The sequence below is a fragment of the Equus quagga genome, chromosome 13, assembly GCF_021613505.1.
Source record: "Equus quagga isolate Etosha38 chromosome 13, UCLA_HA_Equagga_1.0, whole genome shotgun sequence".
Taxonomy (NCBI): Eukaryota; Metazoa; Chordata; class Mammalia; order Perissodactyla; family Equidae; genus Equus; species Equus quagga.
The window spans coordinates 892,103-912,247 of NC_060279.1; the positions used below are offsets into that span (position 1 = coordinate 892,103).

A 20,145-nucleotide genomic window follows, 5' to 3' on the forward strand; every position below is an offset into this window, starting at 1 on the left:
GGAGGAGGGGGGAAGGTGGGGGAGGAGGGGGGAAGGTGGGGGAGGAGGGGAAGGTGGGGCAGAGGGGGGAAGGTGGGGAGGTCTGCTCCTGCTCTCCAGCTCCCCTCTGGGTCTCCTCATCATTTTCAAGGAACTTTATCTACTCCAGTGTTCCGTCTCAGTTAAAAACAGCTCGGTTTACACTGCCAACAATCCTGATGTGCCTGATTCCCGAAACTCCCCTAGTCATTCCTAGGACAAAATACACTTCCAGGCTGCCTTCTCCTCTCTGAGTCCCTCTGTTCTTCTGCCTGTCCCTGCCACACACACAGACCCAGGGGGTCAGGCCCTAGTGGCACCTCTAGGAAGGAGCCCTCTAAAGACATTGTCTCTTCCACGTGCTGCCTACAGAGCAAAACACCAGCTCTGCAGGCTCGGGGGACCCAGCTGCCAGCCTTATACTTGTCCTTGCTCTCTCCTCTCCTCTCTGCTCTGGTCTCACTCCTGCCTCCTAGGCCACAGTAATTTCCAAAATGGCAAGAATAGGGTGTCCTCCCCGAAGCAAGCCTAGAACATCTGAAAATGCTAGGTTACTGGGCTGAGTGGCTAGGAGATAAGATGGTGCTGCCCTCCTTCCTGCTCAACTCTGCCCATCCTGACAACCCCCCATCCCTACCCGAAAGGGTCAAAACACATTGCCAGTCAGGGAATGCTGGGAGAACTTCAGCCTGAGCTCGGCCCTACCTCACACAGAAGCAGAAGAGCTGGCTCAGCAGCCAAGGGATGGAAATCACAAATCAGGGGCCAGATCCAGTTCCCTCCCTTCCATCCTCTGCCAGGGTCCTCCCCCACTCTCGCACCGTGCTAGCTCCTAGCCCAGCCCTGGGGTAGACATCCTTTTATTCCTATGACAGCCCCAGAAGGCCGGGTATGGGCGGGAGGGCCTTGTGCACTCGTCACTCAGGGTGACAGCTCATTGTGTGAGTGCGTGTGTGTGCACGTGTGCATGTGCGTATGTATATGTGTGTATGCGTGTCGTGCATGTGTGCGCATGTGTGGGAGCGGGGAGAACATGAACACCGCTCAGGGGAACGTCATGGGGAACCTTCATGCTGATCTTCCACCCTAACTTGGGTTATCTTCAAACTGATTATTTTCCTTCATGGAATTCCATTTGTCCTCTGACAAATTTAGATAACCAGGGCGGATATTCACCATAACCAAGCCTGTTACTAAAATGTTGAAATTCTTCCTTATTGGTTGGTAAAGTGCTGCTCCACTGGCCTCCCCAGTGCCCCCCTCCTGCCTCCCTGGTCAGCGCCTGGGCCCTCCCACCCCTGGGAGATCCAGAGACACCACATGGCCCTCCAGGACTCGAGGCCAGTGTCCTTTCTGGCTGATGAATTATTGAGCGTCATTCCTGAGACAGCCATTCCTTAACTGTCTCAATACCAACGACTCTTTCAAGTGCTCACAGTGTGACTCTGGGGCCTGGGGCTCCTTGCTGGCAGGATGGGAAGCGTCTTCCCTCTCACATCCTGACCCAACTTGGAGAACTAGGGCATCCCAGCCCCTGGGGCTCCTCACCCTCTTGCGCTGTGCTTCCGTTCTGTTCTCTGCGAAGAGGGAAATGAAATGCAGAGAGGAGGAAAAGGAGCTGCCCTCAGCTCCGCTCCACGTTTTCCTTCTCCCAGCCTTCCCCTGAGTGGCCCCAGCTGAGCCAGATAGAAGCAGAGGGAAGAGGGCTCCATCCCCTTCCCTCGGCCTCTAAGTTGCCTCTCCTGCAGTCAGCAAAGGGAGAGAGTCCCAAGAGGTACCAGGGCAGGGCAGTAATTAATTACCCCTCTCCCCGCTCTGAGCCGAGTCCCAAGCCCTGCCCTTCGGAGGCTAAGACAGCCCAGCGTCCACTTCCAGGCCTACGAAGGCCACTGGCACCGTTCTTTCGGTTCCCAGCTCAGCAGATGTGGTTCTGGCGTCCCACGGAGAGCAGTGACCCAGCCCTCCCCGGGAGGAGTCTTAGAAAGTGCGTGCTGGGAGAGTAATGCAGCTGGACTGATGGCCCTCCGTCCACACCCTCAAAAGCTACACATGCTTTCTCGGTTCCCAGTCCAGCAATTTGCCAGGGTCAAGCTATTCCATGCCTAAGTTTCCTCGTTTTAAGAATGAAGCAATATGTTGGGGCCGGCCCTGTGGCCGAGTGGTTAAGTTCACGTGCTCCGCTTAGGCGGCCCGGGATTTCGCTGATTTGGATCCTGGGTGCGGACGTGGCACCACTGCTCATCAGGCCACGCTGAGGCGGCATCCCACATGCCACAACTAGAAGGACCCACAAGTAAAATATACAACTTGTACCGGGGGGCTTTGGGGAGAAAAAGGAAAAATAAAATCTTAAAAAAAAAAAAATGAAGCAATGGTAATAAGTGATGCCCTGTTCCGTAGACAACACAAATTTCCCACCAGACCAGAGAGCAGAGGAGGGGAGGTAATGTTGCTCTGAAGGGGTATGGAACAAAGGGGAAAGCTGAACTCACATGGTCTCTGGTCCTCGCATTGGGAGGAAGGCAAGGCCCTTTTCAGAGTCAGGTAAGCTGAGGTCCACACTCCTAGCTATAGTGACAGGAGAAGACAAAGCCTCCATCTCCTTGCTTGTCCCCAGTCCCTGCTATCCGTCCACCCTGAGCTCCTTGTCTCTAGGGCAGAAGAGGGAGAGCTTCATGACTCAGAGGGGACACTCAAGCTCCACAAGGCCTGCTGTAAGGACATAAGGATGAAAGCCACAGACCCTCTCACTGGGAACCCCTGTGGGTACTGTGGGTCTGGGGACTGTGTGTGATGTGGGGTGGGGGAACCCACAAGTGAGAGCCCTACCACACCTGCCCAGATGCAGAGCTGTGGCAGGGCAGCTGCATACAAAATGCTCACAGCCTGGCCTTCGGTCTCGCCGTGCCCTGACCAGAACCTCACACACAGCCAGGAACTGAGTGGCTGTCTGACGGAGGGGCTGGAGAGGCAGGCCAGTGGTCTCACTGTGGTGGGAGGAGGGGACACGTGCTGCCCTGCTCTGGGATGTTGAACTGTGAGCGAGAGAGGCAGGAGAACTCAGTCTCAAATCCTCTCATTGGGGATCCAATGGGCAGGTCCCATCTGATCTGAGGCTCCTCCTCTCCCTCCCTCTCCCTATGGCCAGGAGGACTCTGATAAGAGTCTGCAAAGCAGAGGCTTTGTCTCGGGAAGAGGAGAGCAGGAGCCTGGGCGACTGCTTCTGGAGAGAGGAGCTCCCCAACTTGGGGGTTGCACGGGCAGGTGGGATGGCAGCAAAGCTCTAGTGTTAGCATTCTCCTCCCCCGCCTAGGGGGCCGAGTCTGCCCCTGACCCCCAGCAAGGGCTCGGCTGCTCGTCTCTCCTAGACAGGGAATACCGGGCAAGCGGGGACACACATGGGTTGCTGGAAATTTTGAGCACCTCCTTTTGTCAGGAATGAGGAATGCAGAACTTCTCCTGTCCTTGGGGAGCTTGCCAAGGGCTCTGAGGGCAGAGGGATCTCCCGGATTGCTGTCTGCTCTAGGAGATGCAAAAGGAGCTCAGGGACAAGGGCCAACAGTGGAACCGGCCAGAAGACGGCTGTGTCTGGGGAGACTCGTTGCTGTCTTCCCCCTCTGTGGACTGAGGACAATCTTCCTGAGCTCCCGGACATCCCAGAGTGGGAAAGTGAGGCCTGGAAGGGAAAGGACGTGGAGGACTTTTGAAGAAAGCTGTCACATGAAGACAAAGAATGGACATGTATGCACGATCCTTAAGGAAGAGGGTGAGAGCAGTGGTCTCTGTGGCTGGGCAGTACTGCTCTCTGCCTTTCCAGGTCTCAGTTCCCTGTCCATAACGTGGAGTGATGTGGAGTTGCTGGATTAAACGAGGTCACGTAATGAAAGCGTCACGGCATGTAACGGTTGCTCAGTAAGTGGCCGATGTTATAATCGTTAATAAAACAGAGGATAGACTAGAACAAGTAGCACTACCCCAGAGCTGTGCCATCCACTTTAGTAGCCACTAGTTATATGTGGCTATTTACATTTTAACTAGTTAAAATCAAATACAATTGAAGTTTCAGTTCCTCACACATGCTGGCCCCTGTGGCTAGTGGCTACCATGTTGGACGGAACAGTCAGCACATCCCGCCATTGTGGAACATTCTATTGGAGAGAGCTGGGCTAGATATTCTTTAAGCCGTCTTCCAGCTCTAGTATTTTTGGATTCTATAAAACACTTAACTCCAAACCAGTCTGTCCCTCCACCAGCTGATATGTGCTTAGTGTCCTCAGGGAGTGCATGTTCTCTTAGAGCCCTCGGCTAAAGTAAAAGAAACGGAAATCTGCTGCCCACGACAATAACAAAAAAGTTAAAAATCTAAATTAAATGATACTTTCCAAAGTCCAATCAAAATTAATTTGGATAATCCACGGTTTTTAACTATATGCATTGACTCCCCTCCAAGGTTTGAAAATATTGTTACTAACAGCCCTACTGGGGCAGGCCCGCAGGAGGCACCTGGGAGAGGGTATGGTGCAGCTCGAGGAGGTAGGGGAGGGGAGCAGGGAAAGGGACAAGGATTCAGGAGGTGGCTAGAGACACGGGACCTGCTCCCCTCCACCTGTCTCTTCCTCTGTGGACGGGCCAACCGCTGGCCAAGGCTACAGGGAGGAAAAGGAAAGAGGCCTTCTGCAGGGTCACTTGGTCGCGAGTGGGACGAGCTGGAGCAGGGGAGAGACAGAGGAGCTGCCCACGGCCAGCAGGCTTAGGAGTCTCCCTTCCCTCCCACACACCGCCCCTGTCCACCAGCCCCACCCCGACCTGGAGCCCGTGGTAATCACAGGACACGGTCTGTTCCTAAACAAACAGCACATGAAGCAGGTGCCAGAGGGTATCCATGGATAACCGTGGCTTAGAGAGGGGAGAGGAAAAGAACTCATACAACACAACAACAAAAAACCAAACAACCCAATCAAAAAATGGGCAGAGGATATGAACGCACATCTTTCCAAAGAAGACATACAGATGACCAACAGGCACATGAGAAGATGTTCAACATCACTAATTATTAGGGAAATGCAAATCAAAACCACATTGAGATATCACCTTACACCCTTTAGAATGGCTATAATTAACAAGACAAGAAATAACAAATGTTGGAAAGGATTTGGAGAAAGGGAACCCTCACACACTGCTCGTGGGAGTACAAACTGGTGCAGCCACTATGGAAAACAGTATGGAGATTCCTCAGAAAATGAAAAATAAAAATACCATATGACCCAGCCATCCCACTGCTGGTTATTTATCCAAAGAACATGAAATTAACAATTCAAAGAGACTTATACACCCCTATGTTCATCACAGCATTATTCACAATAGCCAAGACATGGAAGCAACCCCAGTGCCCATCTATTGATGAATGGATAAAGAAGATGTGGGATACATATACACACACACAATGGAATACTAGTCAGCCATAAAAAAAGACAAAATCGTCTCATTTGCAACAACATGGATGGACCTTGAGGGTATTTTGTTAAGCGAAATAAGCCAGACAGAGAAAGACGAACATCAGATGATTTCACTCACATGTGGAAGATAAACAAAAAAATGGAAAGGGAAAATAGATTAGTGATTACCAGAGGGGAAGGGGGCTGGGAGGATGGCAAAAGGGGTCAAAGGGCACACATGTATGGTGATGGATAAAAACTGGACTGGGGGTGGTGAGCAAGATTCAGTCTATAAAGAAACTGACAAACAGTAGTGTACACCTGAAATTACCCAACGTTATAAACAATTAGGACTTCAATAAAATAATTTAAAAAAAAAAGAAGAAGATCTCAGAGGAATGGAAGAGGCATGCCCAGGCCCAGCCCCCCACCTCGAGCCCAGGTAAGGAAGGGGAGGGAATCAGGAAAGGGACATAGCTGCCCCCTCCACTATCCCACTGCCAAGGAGTGGCCTTTAAGGAAGACTGGGCAGGGAAGCTGCCACAAGGAGGGACAGACGCTTCGGGAGGGGAGTAGGAGGATGAAAGGGAAAGAGATGCTGTGCTGGTCCCAGCCAGGACAGAAGCCAGTCTTGGTGAGTGACACCTGAGTAACAGGTGAGTCTGCCTACACCTGTTGGAGCCTCTGAACTACTATCCTGCTGCAGCTTCTGTCTGGGCCTGGGAATAGCATGTGACATAATTTGCAGGGCCCAGGGCAAAATAAAAAGGCAGGGGGCTCTTTGTTCAAAAATTAAGAGTTTCAGGATGGCAACACAGAACATTAAACCCAGCCCTCCCAAGCCTGCAGGACGATGGCACAGGTTGCATGCCCACGAAGCCCGCCCGGCCAGGGAGCACCAATTCCTGTGTGCTGCCTCACCTGGAAGTGTGAGGACACAGGGTGGCTCATCACATTTGTGGCTGACTCAGTGCATGGCAGGGCACAGCAAGTGGCCCTGCTCTTCTCCGTCTCGGCTCCCCGCTTTCTTGGCTCACATGCCCAGAAACTTGGCTGCTTTTGCTCTTGCCCTGCTGGGTCCAGGGCTGGCACCTCCCCCTTATTGTGCCTGGTTTCTGTTTGTCTGTGGCAGCCCAGCCAGAGGGAGCACCAGAGCCAAAGCCACGGAGGGGTGGGTTTGTCTGATCTCTCAGTCCGCCTCCAAGAGCAGCACAGGGGCACTGGTCTGTCCCAGCCCAACAGACCCCTCCAGGGCCACCTCCCAGCACTACTATGTCATTGAACCTTTTCCCTCCCAAGAAAGAGGCAGGGGACAAAGGGCTCCTGGCCGAGAGTGGGTAAGGGCAGCCTTTCTGCTCTGGAGACAAATCAGGCTCTCATTTTGTGTCACCTGTGCATGCGTGTGCACATGTGCACACGCACGCACACACAGATAATCACCAGCTGGGAAAAGCCAGCCTCCTCCAGCTCCTCCAACAAAGCCAAGGAGGTCTTGTCCACATTCCAGGCACAAGTCTGACTCGTCATGAGAGGGTGCCTGGGTCAAAGGGCACAAATGTTTTGGAGGCTGAGGGAATGAGGGACCTGAATGGGAAGCTGAGGGAAAGGGGACAACAGACATCTGAGCCCAAAAGGTTGGTTCTCTTGCTTCCGTCATTTCAGTTTTGCTCCCAAATGACAACTTCGTCTTCTTAACCAGCTAAGAGCTCTGCCCCGGCTCTGCCCGCCCCGCCGTTCTGTCCCGGCCCCCGCCTCTCCACACCTGACTGAGGTAAAAGGGAAGAGGGAGCCCCAGCGGCGGCCCCCGTGGCCGTGCCCTCCCCCACTTCCCGCTGTGGCCAGTCCCAGGAATCGCCCAGAGGGGCTGATGCGCTCCTCTCTGGAGACAATGGCTCAGCTTTGTGTGCAGGGTGGCCACACGAAGCCATTGTCTCCACACCAAGGCAGACGATGGTCTGTGTCTCCGCTTCTGTGCAAGTACTTCACTCTCTCGAACTAAAACAACCCCACAGATTTCCTCCTAATAAACAGGATTGATAGGAAAATCTGGCCCTCCCAAGCTAAGAATTTGTATTGGTTGTAACAGAAGCCACTCTAGCTGATGGAGGGCTGTATCTACTTTTCCCTCACCTGTTCCAGAACTACCCAGAGGAACACACCCCCAACAGAGAACCCCCACTCACCCGTTCTGCTCTGCAGTCGCCCCTGCCCACTGGCCAGACTCCTCTCACACTCAGGAATAGGAAAGGCTTCCCTGTCACACCCACCAGGTCCCTGGTGGGGAGCAATCATTAACAGCCACACAGGCAGGCTGGCCTTTAACCCCTTCAGTGCTGGCTGGCCTCAAGCTGGCCGATGGACTGCCCTGTCCCCTCTTCCCAGCCCTGAGAAGTGGCAACTCCCACCTTGATGCCATCCACCTGAGTAATGCTGGCCTCCCATGTGGAGAGCGGAGGCCTCCAGTCCCACCCAGGCCGCCCGCCTGATTGGAGCACACTCGCAGCCCGAGGTGCTGGGCTCTGGCACGATGCCCAATTGGATGAGCCCACATTATGAAATATTTGCCTAGCGGGCCAATAGCGGAGCTGGGATCTGGGGGAGGGCTGATACTTTTATTTATTCCTGGAGGAGGGAGAACAGACTAAAGGTAGTCATAGCACCCCCAGCCCTGGGACGGGCGCGGCGGAAAGCCGTCTGCAGGTCGGTGCCAGTGCCTCCAGCCTCTCTGCCCAGGTACAGTGCACTCATCCTTGAAGGCTTCCAGGTAATTTCAGCTCCTGGCTGTTTAGCTGAGGATTTCTTTGCCTTAATAACTTCTTGCTTCACTCAGGAGTTCGGAGAGTGGAACTAGGATTTGTAATAGAAGGAAAGAAGGGAAACACCTTGACAGGAGGGCTTTATCTGCACACACTACACAGTCACAGGTGATCTGCTTTGTATTTCAAAGTTGCAGAAACCACCTATGCATCTTTGGAGGATGCAGATGAAAGGTGGGTAGGTGTAAGTAGAGACAAATCCCCTCTTTATTCCTTTAAAAATAGGCAAGTGATTTGGGGAAACCTAAATCCAGCATAAAAGTACCTACATGTAGGACACATGCAAATCTATGCAAATGAGCAGCTCCTGGCTTTTCAGAGTAAGTCCTTGCCAGGATTTTTCTAGTTTGAGCAAGAAGTCAGGTAGTCTCCAAACCCTGTATCCGAGCATCTCTCTGGAGCATGAAGATATCAGTAGAGACAGCATGAGGAGCTCAGTAAACATATTTATTGAATGTTTACCACAAATAAAGCCTGGAGGTAATCTAGGAGGGTTTGCAGGCCATGACCACAAACAGGAGAGGACACACAGGGGCATGCCAGTGTCCTCTCTGTACATGGCCACAACTAACACCCCTTCTCCTTCAGGCCCAGTGGGTAAGCTGGTTGCCCCACCTCTGGGCAGCCTGGGTCTGCCACTGGCACCTCCTCCTTATCACCCTGCTTCCTGCTTATCTATCAGTAGTCCAGCCACTTTGGCTCAGGACCCTGGCTTAAACCAGCCAAGGGGCCTTATCTTATCTCCCGGCTGCCTTCCCAGTGGCCTGATGGCTGGTCAGCCGTGTCTCTTAAAGGGTCTGCTCTTCATTCCCACCTGCTCCATTGAGGACACCCCAGAAATAGAGGGGAGCGCTGCCTGTGGAGGGTCAGGGTTACCATACCACCCCTCCTCTCACAGCCGCTACAGCCCTTTACAGCCGGCTGCAGGGTTGCTCCTGGAATGACTTATTGACTTAAAACAGACAAAGATGCTGATGTTTTTACCGCCATTTTACATGCTTAGCATATCATGCAAAACCTCAGTATTTCCAGGTTCCTGCTCTGTTAAATTCAGTTTTAAAGAGTGGGGGAGGGGCTCAAGATACAAAGTCAATATAGAAAAATCAACTGTATCTCCACACACTAGCAGCAAACCAAAAACTGCAATTTAAAACACCACTTCCAATAACAGAAAATACATGAACTATTTAGGGATAAATTTGACAAAAGATGTGCCAGACTTATACCCTGAAAACTAGAAAACACTGCTGAGAGAAATGAAATAAAATCTAAACAAAAGGAGAGATACACTGTTTGCATGGATCGGAAGACTCAGTACTGTTAAGATCTCAGTTCTTCCAGATTTTTCTATAGACCCAACACAATCCCAATCAAATCCAAGCAGATTCTTTGTAAAAATTGACAAGCTGATTCTGAAATTCCTACAGAAATTCAAAGAACCCAGAATAACCAGAAAACTTTGAAAAAGAAGAATAACATAGGCAGATAGACCACCTGACTTTGAGCCTTGGTATAAAGCTACAGTAATCAAGACAACATGGTGTTGGCATATAGATACAAGGAACAGAGGATGGTCCAGCAAGAAACCCTGCATGTGTGGTCAACCGGTTTTCAACAAAGGTTTTATAAAGGCAGGCCAATGGGAGAATGACAGCCTTTTCGATACACGGTGCTGGAAAAACTGGAGATCCACAAACTAAAACAAAACAAAAAAATCCTTGACCCTACCATTAAAAAATTAACTCAAAATTAGTGACTGGGTTTGCCAAAGATTTCTTAAATATGACACAAAACGCATCAACTATAAAGAAAAATCAATAAATTGAACTTCATCAAAATAAAAAACTTTGCTCTTCAAAAGACGCTGCTACAAAAATGAAAAGCTAAGCCATAAACTGAGAGAAAATATTTGCAAAACAGGTAACTGACACAGACTTTTATTTAGACTATATAAAGAATTCTGATAACTAAATATTGACAGCAAACAACACAAGAAAAAAACATAGGCAAAAGCTTTAAACAGACACTCTGCCCAAGATCAACGATGTCTGAGTGCATGACAGGACGCACGCCATCGTTCATCGTGAGGAAACACAGACTGAGTCCACAATGAGATAACACCATACACGCCCACCAGAATAGCTAAAATTAAGACTAATCATACCAAGTGCTGACCGGACGTCGATGAATTGTAACTCTCACGCTGCTGAGGAGAATGTAAACAGTACAGCTGCTTTGGAAAATTTTGGCAGTTTTTTAAAAAGTGAAACATACAGTTACCATACAACCCGTTGATTCCTAGGTATTTACCCGAAAGAAATGAAAGCATTTGTCCACACAAAGACTTGTACATAAATGTTCACAGCAGCTTGTCTGTAAGGGACCCAAACTGCAAAAACCCAAATGTCCAGGAACAGGTGAGTACAATATATGTGTGACATCCATACAACAGAATACGACTCAGCAATAAAAAGAAATGAATTATTGATACACACAACAACATGGATGCATCTCAAAACAATAAAGCTGGTTGGAAAAAGCCGATCCCCCTAGATAAAAGATGTATACTGCATGACTCCATTACGTAAAATTCTAAAAAGTGCAAACTCATCCACAGCGGCAGAAAGCAGACTGGAGGTTACATGGGGATTGGGGTAGGTGGAAGGATCTCAAAAAGGCAGGAAGAAACTCTGGAGAGTCATAGATATATGTGCCTTATCTTAATTATGGTTATGGTTATAGTGTCACAAAACTCATCAAATTTTACCTTTTAAATATATGCAGTTTATCATAAATTAATTATACCTCACTAAAGCTATAAAAAAGAAGAGAAAAACCTTTAGCTGGAGGACTTCTTCACCTTGAAAAACAAACATGAAAGTTAAGACATTAAAAAACAAACAAATCCAACAAGTACCCATTACGTTTTACCCTGGGCTAGAACGTGGGCAAGTGGGTGGGGGACAGACAGACATCCTAGCTTTTCCTGGAGGCCTGCTTCAGTCTGACAGAAATGCTGGGTAAAGACAGGGATGGACATGGGCCCTGAGTCAGACTGCTCTCCTCTCAAGGATTAAGGTCAAATAATGTGGCAGACCTGAATATGGTCTTTACACAAATAAAGGATTATTTATCTTATGACAGAAGGGAAAATGCTGAGTAAAACCCTTTACAATTCACATTATCTCATTTGATTCTTTTATGGCCCTATGAGGTATGCAGAAAAATATTAACATTCTCATTTTACCAAAAACCCTGAAGCTCAAAGAGCTTTGGAAAAAGACTCGGCTAAGACAGCCCACCTCCCACATGGAGGCAAGGTCACCAGGAGCCGCTTCACCTCAGTCAGGACTCCTTCCTGTGACCACACAACGTGCCCGCGGCCTGGCTGAGGCCCGCCTGTGCGCTCTCGCGGCCCTGGCTCCACTCCCAGAGCCATGGGGCTGTGGACCAGCATCGTGGTACTCACCCTGCCCGAGGCAGATGCTCGCGGCCATCGGCCAGTGACAGGCCAGGAAGGGGTTCCCAGGACGGATGAAAGCAGGGGCAGATCTAGGGTCAGAATAGGATCAACTAAGGGGAAACATGCAGTGTTAAGACAGGGAGACTGGTAGAGAGAAGGGGACCCAAAGATCTGATTAGATCACATATTTGATGAGAAAAGAGAGGGAAATCCTACTGAATGCCACTCCCAAGGCAGGAAGTCTAGTGGGTGTGGAAGCAGCTGGAAGCTGTTAGAGGCCTCTGTACTGCCTCCCCACCCTCTTCTCTGTCCCCCACCCGCCCTCCTCCTCCACTCTGGCCAGGGCGCAGGGACAGTGTCTGGCTGGGAGCCCCACCTCCCGGTCTCCCTTGTTCTGAGGACAGGATGACCCGGGAGACGGAGACGCCCACCCTGCCAGGCGGGGGGAGCAAATGGAAGGGGCACCCCCAACACCCAGCAATCAAGAGGAATAACATTTCAAAGCAATATTTTTTGAAATAAAAATGGGTGTAAAAAATCCATGATGAATGAAATATCACTTGAAATGAAGACTGAGTCAGTACCACTGAGTTTCCCTTCCGCCTGAGGCTTGGAGCAGCAGTTACTGATCCTGCCTTTATTGAAAACGATCATATTTTGATTTTCATTAAATTTTTACACCAATTTTGATTTTTAAAAATATTGCATTAAAATGTTATTTATCTTGATTACTGAGTGTTTTGGCACCCTTTTAAATTTTGTGCCTAAGGAGAATGCCTCAATTGCCTCACCCTTGTCAGCCCAACTCAGGGATGAGGCTGGAGAAGTGGGAGGGAGATGGGAAGGCTGGCCAAGGTCCAGAAGGGGCCAGGGAGGGTCCTGCACTCTTCTAAAAGCCTCAATGCACGCATAACAAAGAAAGGCAAGGAATTCTTCCAGATTAAAGGAGAGTAGAGACATGGTCCTGGATTAGATTCTAATGACATTAGGAAAACTGATGAAATTTAAATATGGACTGTATATTGGATAATAGTATTGTACCAACGTTAAGTTTCCTGAATTTGCTATTTGTACTGTGGCTGCCTAAGAGAATATCCTTGTTTTTTGAAAAAGAAAAAAAAGATGATGAAGAAAGAAGGCCAAAGAGTGACAGCTGCCTGAGAGCTCTGTGACGGCAACATGCCTCTCTCCAGCCCGTCTCTCCTCCAATTCCAGGCCATCTCAAGAGAGGACAGGAAGAAATGGTGATGGAGGAAGTCTGGTCCAGGAGACCGGGTAACGGAGGGCTGGCTGGACATTTTCCTCCTGAAACAAGAATTTACCTTGAATTTCCAAATCACTCTTCACTGTCCCCAGGAAGACTTGACAACTGGCACAGAAAAGAAAAGGAAATGAACATCCAACGAAGACAGAACACTAGCAAAGGCTCTGCTTAACCTCCCGAGACAGGTATTGCTGTCCTGCGCTTGGGGAGGAGGATCCTGAGAGGTCAGGTAAGTAGCCCAGGGCCAAACAGTTAGGAAGTGGGAGAGCTGGGTCAGAGCCCAGGACACAGTCCACAGCCAGCTCTCTTCCCGCTTCATGTTAGTTGTGCAACTTGGAATTCCCTTCTCATGCATCATCCTACGAGCTAACCCTTTAGTTTATTTTCACTGAGTTGAATCTGCAGTGGCCTTGAGGTTTTGGCTCTAGAGTCAGGCTGCCCCAGTTCTAATCCTGGCTCCACCAGCCAGTACTTCAGGACTTTGACGACTGACTTAACCTCTCTGTGCTTTCATTCTACCATCTGTAAAAAGGACAATATAAGCACCTACCTCATGGGTTTGTCATAGGATTAAATGAGATTATACAAGTAGACAATTTGAGAGAGGTCCTGGTCCTGAGCAAATGTTCAATAAACGCCAGTGATCATTACCATCTGTTTGCCTCGGCCGGGACTGTTCACTCATGGGAAGCATTGTCCCGTTTTGACGACAAAATCCCATAGCACTTGGATATATAAGGATAGATGCTTAATAATTGCTCCTAAAAATGTTATCCATCAAGACGGCACCCAGAGATTCCTAAACCCAGTTAGTAAGGCCTTAAAGCTACCACCCGTCTCTGGTCAAGCGACTGTCTGAGGCCGTCCCCTGTCCCCCTACCCTTAGGAGCCAGAATAATCAACACCAGAGAATCTCAGATGGGAGGGAGGTCTGCCCCAGCATACTTTGAACTGGGAGGTGGATTTTTTTTCCGTGTCCTTTCACACTTGGAAATGAAAAAGCAAGTCAATTCCCGGGTCTACCTCGCTGGGCAGAAGGAGCTGACCAAAAGACCCAAGTCCTGGCCCTCGCACTACACCCTTGCCCCTGAAGATGTGGGCGAGGGCCTGCCCCTCAGCCCAGCGCAGAGACAGGGCCTCACCGCGCCCCTAGGGCGAACGAGAAGACAAGTGAGGCCACTGAGTCCTGAGCCCTTCAGGTTCTTCTGGAAAGCCCCTCTCTAAGGCTAAGTTCCCATCTAGAGCCCTCTCCCCATTTCAGAGGTTTGGGTTCAGCTGGGAGGACCCACAGCATGAGAAGGAAACAAACCCCCAGATCATGCGTCCAGGGTGCTGAAGGGACCACCCAGGGCAGGTGCCGGAGGGTCAAGCAGCAGTCAGAGGTAGCCAAGACAGGCGGGTCCATGACAAAGGCAGAGCTGGAGCAGGGCAATTTTCTAACTATAAATGGAAACTCAAGAAGCCCCAAACCACACGCAGGCACGTGTGAGGAGGAGAAGGCACAGAAGGCTCGGGGCGGCTTGTGGACAGGCTGCACAAGCCCAAGCCAGGAGGGAGGCGCGAGCGCATGCTGTGCGCAGAGACAGGGCGGAGCCAGGTTTTGTGGGGCCTCAGCCTTCCGCAGTCTGGCATCCTCATGAAGAGAAAGCCTACAAACAAATTCAGCAGGGCCTTGGGAGGGCCAGCGCATGGCAGGGAGCCTGAAGGTGATCTGCGCTGCTTCACAGTAAACTCGTCCCCAAGCCCGCCGCATCCCTAAACCCTAGGTGCCCTCGAACACCTGTGTGCTGGGCCCCCTGCCCCACCCCCGCACTGTTCCTCTGTCCCTTCACGCTGGGCTTTGCCCGACCTGCATGTTTTCCCTGGCAGAGAGCGCGAATTAGAGCCCCCACACTTAGAATGGCTCTCTCCCCACCCCAGTGCAGTGGGTGCTTGGATTCTGTGCTGCACCCACCCCTCCCAGGCACCACAACAGCAAGACCAGGGCCCAGCTCCCCACGCACTCTGCTGCAGGTGGCCCCACCTTCCCCAAAGGGCACTGCAGGAGCCCCCAAGCTGCCAGAAGCGGTGAGACCACAGCTCCCCCGCCGCCTGGCCTCTTGCATTCCAGCCTGTGTCCAGAGTCTGACCTTCTCTGCGGCTGCCCATGTGTCCTGTGTTACAGAAATAGCCTGGCTCTTGGGTCCTGCAGGCCCCCCCTCCCCTCCACTCAGACATCCACCTCCCAGGCTCCAGGGGAGCCAGGCAAAATCATAGGAAGGGCTCGGCTCTCCATCCCCTCCCAGCCCCTCCCAGAGCACAGCCCACTGAGGCCTGCCTCCCTCCTCCCCATCCCCGCCCAGCACTCTGCTCCACAGCTGCCATCACAGCGCATGAAGCCAGGAGAGCTGGAGGAGTAAGGCATGAAAAAGGGGTGCAGCATGGAGAGATTATATAATTTGACCCCTCAGTTTGTCTCTTCTCTTCTCTGGGGTCATTTGGATGAAGCGCAGCGGCCAGCCAAAAATGGTTCCAATTCCCTGGCAAACCCCTGTCTCCTCATGCAGGGGACAATTCATAGTCACTGATCAATCCCAACCTAAACAAGATGGTGGGCACCAGTCCTCCTCACGAGCCCAGGATGGAACGACGGCCACTGCAAAGGACCGAATGTAGAAACGGTGATGAGCTTTTAGAGGTGAAGATTTGGATGTTGACTCCCTGGCATCTGATGAAACAATAAAATCTCTTATGATAACGTTTCACCTGTGGGTTGGGCGGGGCCTGACTGGCCATCAGGGTTCAGATTCCACACCTTTTCCACCCATGGGGGAGGCAATGATACCACACCCATCCCGGCTCCTTTGGTCACACTGCCATGCTACATCTAGGCCCTGCCAGTCCCCATGGTCAGGTGGGAAAAGAGCAGCGAGAGAGGTCAGGGGTGCAGAAACTCTCCAAGCCAAACTCCTCTAGGCTTGGAGGTCCGAGAAGGGCCATTGTGACGGAGAGCACCCTTCCTTCCTAGGGCTGCCCCACCGACCCCGATACCCAGTGCAGTGCAGTGGTACTAGCCATGCTCTTAAAACCTGGTGCCACTCCCTTGGTTACGGGGCAGCTACCTGATCCCAGCTCAGCCAAAACCCCTCCCCAGGGATGGGAACCGGGATTGAGAGGGAAAGAAATCAGTCCTTCTCCAGGGGACGTGGACACGAGGAGCTGCTGGAGGCCATCTTTCTATCCTGAGACTGACCACCAAGCTAAAAGGCTTCTCTGCAGTGAGAGGAAAGACTGAAGCCAGCACATGGAGAGGAGCAAAAGAAGATCATACTTAAGGTGTTCAGCTTCTTGGTTCTAGCTTGTTCCTGTGGTCCAGCACTTCTCTGACCCTTACAATAAGACGTCCTTTAGGACTTAAGCTGCCTTGAGCAGCGTCAGTTACACATACTCAGAAGTCCTAACTAATACCAGGAAGAGGGACAAAATGACTTCTGGAGGATGTAACATCTCATCGACTCTGCATCCATGGTTGGCATGAGGAAGAAAAGGAAGGTAGGAGGAGGCAGAAGAAGGACTGGAGGTGTGCCCAAGGAAAGGGTGGAGGCAACCTCGGCTGGCCTGGAGATCAGGCCACCTGAGGACAGGACGGAGTAAGGGTCAGAGAAAGCAGACCCATTTACTACTCCTCAGGTTAGAAAGGCTCCTAGGATGTGTAGGAAGGAGCCGGCCACAGAAGAAGTGGGGGCCATACAGGCGAGCTAGGATCCCTAAGGGAGGTGGCGGCACGGCTGACAAAGGGGCTCAGGAGCTCTGGCGCAGCTCAGAGACATCTTCCCGGAGGACAGCCATTATCCAGGGGACAGAAAACCTTGTCTTCCTTCTCCTGCACTTTCCAAAACAATTGTGGGTCCTTTGCCACCTTAGAGGCTCACAGTTCTCTCAGGCCAAGTGTCTGCTCTGCCCAGCAGGGCTTCTTTAGAAAAACCTACTGCCCTGTACCAGTTCCGTGAGCTAATGGTTCCTTTAAGAATATTTTTTCCCATCTGTTCCCTAGTTGGCTGGAGCAGCTGTTCCTTGTTCCCATGGCAACCAACCTACTGCCTTTCCTAAAGGGTATCTTCCCAGCAAAGGACGCAGCACAGGCCACTCCCCCTCAGAGCCGCTAGCCCTCGTGCTGCTTTGAGTTCCCTGACAGCAGGCTCCTCACCACACGGTGGACACCTGTGTGTCTGGACAGTAAGAGCTCAAATCTTACCTGACCTAGAGATGACCCAGAAATGGCAGTCGCCATCTGATAGCACTTAGAAAGCAGGGGGAGGGAGGTTATCTACGCCACTGCCCAGACAACAGACCATGTCCACCCTGCCAACGAAGTGTTAAAAGCACATGGTGTATCTTCAGCAGACTGAATTAGCACTTCCTTTGACCTTTTTTCACGTCACTAATGAACACCAATGAGACCCCCTAATTGAATTCTCCTTATTTCAAGCTGCACACCACTCTCGTCCTTATCTGGGGTTTGTGATCCTTCCAGACAGTCCTTCTCTCAAGACTGGTCCCTACTCAAGGTAGGACTTCTGCAGCCAGGTGCTGAGCGGGGAAGCAGGAAGCACTGTGCATTTCCTTGGTTCTGCACGGTGGATGCTTCCACTGCAGATGGTGCTTCTCTCACTAAACCCAACTTGACCTCATTTCTTCTTGGCTCTCACAGCCCCCGCAAAGCCAGGTGGTTTCTTCTTGTAAGCCACAAAGTTGACTGAACTTTAGCTTCCTCTCTTCTGAGACTTTAGCTCCCTGGAATCCCAGAATTCAATATATAAATAAGAACAAGCCAATAAATGACCCCCAATCTGGGAAGATGCCAAAGTCAGAGCTCCCCACCCACACCCCCGCGGCTCCTTCACTCACTCCTGGAGACGGGAAGCGCGCCCTCCCGTGCCTCAGAGGAAAAGGCCTGGCTCTGGAGCGGACAGGCCTGGACTGGGATCACAGCAAGCCGCTCTTTGGCTGACTGACATTGGGCAAGTTGCTGACGGTCCCTGAGCCTGAGCTTCCTCATCTGTGGAGTGGGACTGCTGATTCCCACCTGCCAGGATTGTATGAGGCAGCACAGAACCACAAGGCCTTAACAGCATTCCCAAATCCACAGACAGCTGAAAATTCAAAGATTTTCCTAACTCAACTGGTGGCAGACCCCGACCTGACTTGAACCCAGTTGGCAGCAAAGCATGACCTGACAGGCATGAGACTCTTCACAGCCTTTATTTACCCCACGTATGTGACTCCTTAGATAAGTCTCGCTGCAGAAACGTCATCACGTTTGATTTGGAGCGGCTCCCAGCCCTGCTGGAGGTTTCATGTACTACACATCACGTCTGCCATGTTACTGTTCTACAACCCACAGGCCCAGGGTCTCAGACCACAAGTGTGGAGCTGCAGACGCTGCTCCTCCAGCCCCTGAGGACAGGGCTCTCAGGAGAGCAACCAGAGTCATTGAAGCCAAAGATGTCGACAGCCATTCCAAGCACTTGTCTCATCACAATCTGCATCTCTCCCGGGTCCCTGGATTCTGGTAGCCTGGAGCCATCTCCCCGGAATGCAAGTTGGCATGGGGGAGGGAGAGGATTCAAAGACCAGCCATGGGCCCATAAGCATCTGCTGCTTTTCCACCTGAACAGAGCTGGCAGAGGCAGTGTGTTGTTGTTATTTGGTTGGACTTCAGGTATAGACGTGCCTGAATATTCCAACATGCCTCCCAGCTGCCCCTGTCTTGGGCTTCAAGTCCTCTCTCCACCCTACCACCACCCCACAGGTTCATCTGTGCTACCTACTCCCTAGGGGCATGCGCCGGGGAAGTAAATGACTGAGCCCAGGGCAAGCTAAGGGGTGGGGGAGGCCAAAGTCTGTGCGGAGTTGGACTGAAGGAAAGAAAAGATGCTGAGTGTGAGGAGATCGTGAAGACGGGTGCTCTGGGGTGAGAACCAAATGCACCCAACGCACGGTGGGACAGGTTTGGTGTGTTTCTCCTGATACTGTTTCATCGCCCCAGGAGGCTGTTAAAATGGGTAACCAGCCCTGAGCGATACCGGGCAATTGCTACTCTCAGACCTCTTGGCTCTAGCCACACATTTTTAGGGATTTGCTGATGATTGTCAGAGACTCGACCCCTACCAAGGCAGTCTTCCAAGGGGGCTCCTCAGCCCTGACCCTGGGTCTGCTGTCTTCAGAACACTGTCTCATCCTGCCACTTTGAGACCCTTTTCCAACAGACACGTACTTGTTGGACACTAGACCTGCAATTCTGAAAGAGGTAGAGACGCTCCTTCTCCTCGAGTGGTGAGGTCTACCCCAAGTTCTGGGAAAGGCCCTACTGTCCGTCAAAGGGAGAACTGAGGTGTGTAGAGTCAGAGACATAGGAGGATGGTAATCACATTCATCTCCCTCATTTTACAGATGAGGAATCTGAGGCCCAACTGGGACTGAGTTGCCCAAGACCACGTAGCCAGCTGAAGGCAAAGGTGGCCCTGGAGTACAGGTACTGCTTTCCATAGCTTCACTGTGACAAGGATGGGGACATCTTTATAGTCCCAGTCATGTCCTTGTTGACCTTTAAATCAGAAAAAGCCATGCTGAATGGTGAACCCCTTCTGCCCTTTGGCTTGAACATCTCAGAGGAGATGCTAATCTCCAAGATTTTGGCTGTTCTCCCTGACTCTCTCCCAACCCTTAGGACTCTGTCCAAAGTTAGGACAAAATCCTCAGTAACGCCTCCTTGGGGAAAAGCCACCATCAGAGGTAACCAGAGGTGGGCTAAGAGAACCACTGCTTTGTCACCATCATTCAGCTGCCCCAAACCTCGGTGGAGCCGTTAGATGGACTGTGGAGGGGTCTACGGCACAGAAGCTCCTCAGATGGCAGAGATTCGTAATTTGCACTTCTTAGATCCTTCTTCACCATCTTTCCCCTCAGCTGGTTTGGACAGGCCCACGATGTCTGTCATCAGCCATTGGTTTAGGCTTGTCCACTGCGCCATTCTTGTGCGCTGTGCTGCTAAACCGACCATCACTAGCCAGAAAGCTTTTGGGGAGGAGACGCTGGTGCACTGGGCTTGGTCTTCAGGTCAGAGTCTCAGGCTCCCCCATACTCTCCAGTAGTTTCTCCTGCTTCTCT

The 20,145-nt window shown here is 51.2% G+C and overlaps 1 protein-coding gene across 6 annotated transcripts in view; it reads right to left on the reverse strand.

Moving 5' to 3' along the window:
- The window catches only part of PLEKHA6 (pleckstrin homology domain containing A6), a 134,572-nt gene that overhangs the window by 49,050 nt on the left and 65,377 nt on the right, over positions 1–20,145 (reverse strand). Inside the window, exon 1 of one of the 6 annotated variants that reach the window (XM_046680297.1) lies at positions 11,739–11,877. The exons of the other annotated variants lie outside the window; for them this stretch is intronic. The gene's annotated coding sequence lies outside the window, so the exon portion shown is untranslated. Of the gene's footprint in view, positions 1–11,738; positions 11,878–20,145 lie in introns of those variants that run through there. 6 annotated transcript variants of the gene reach the window in all.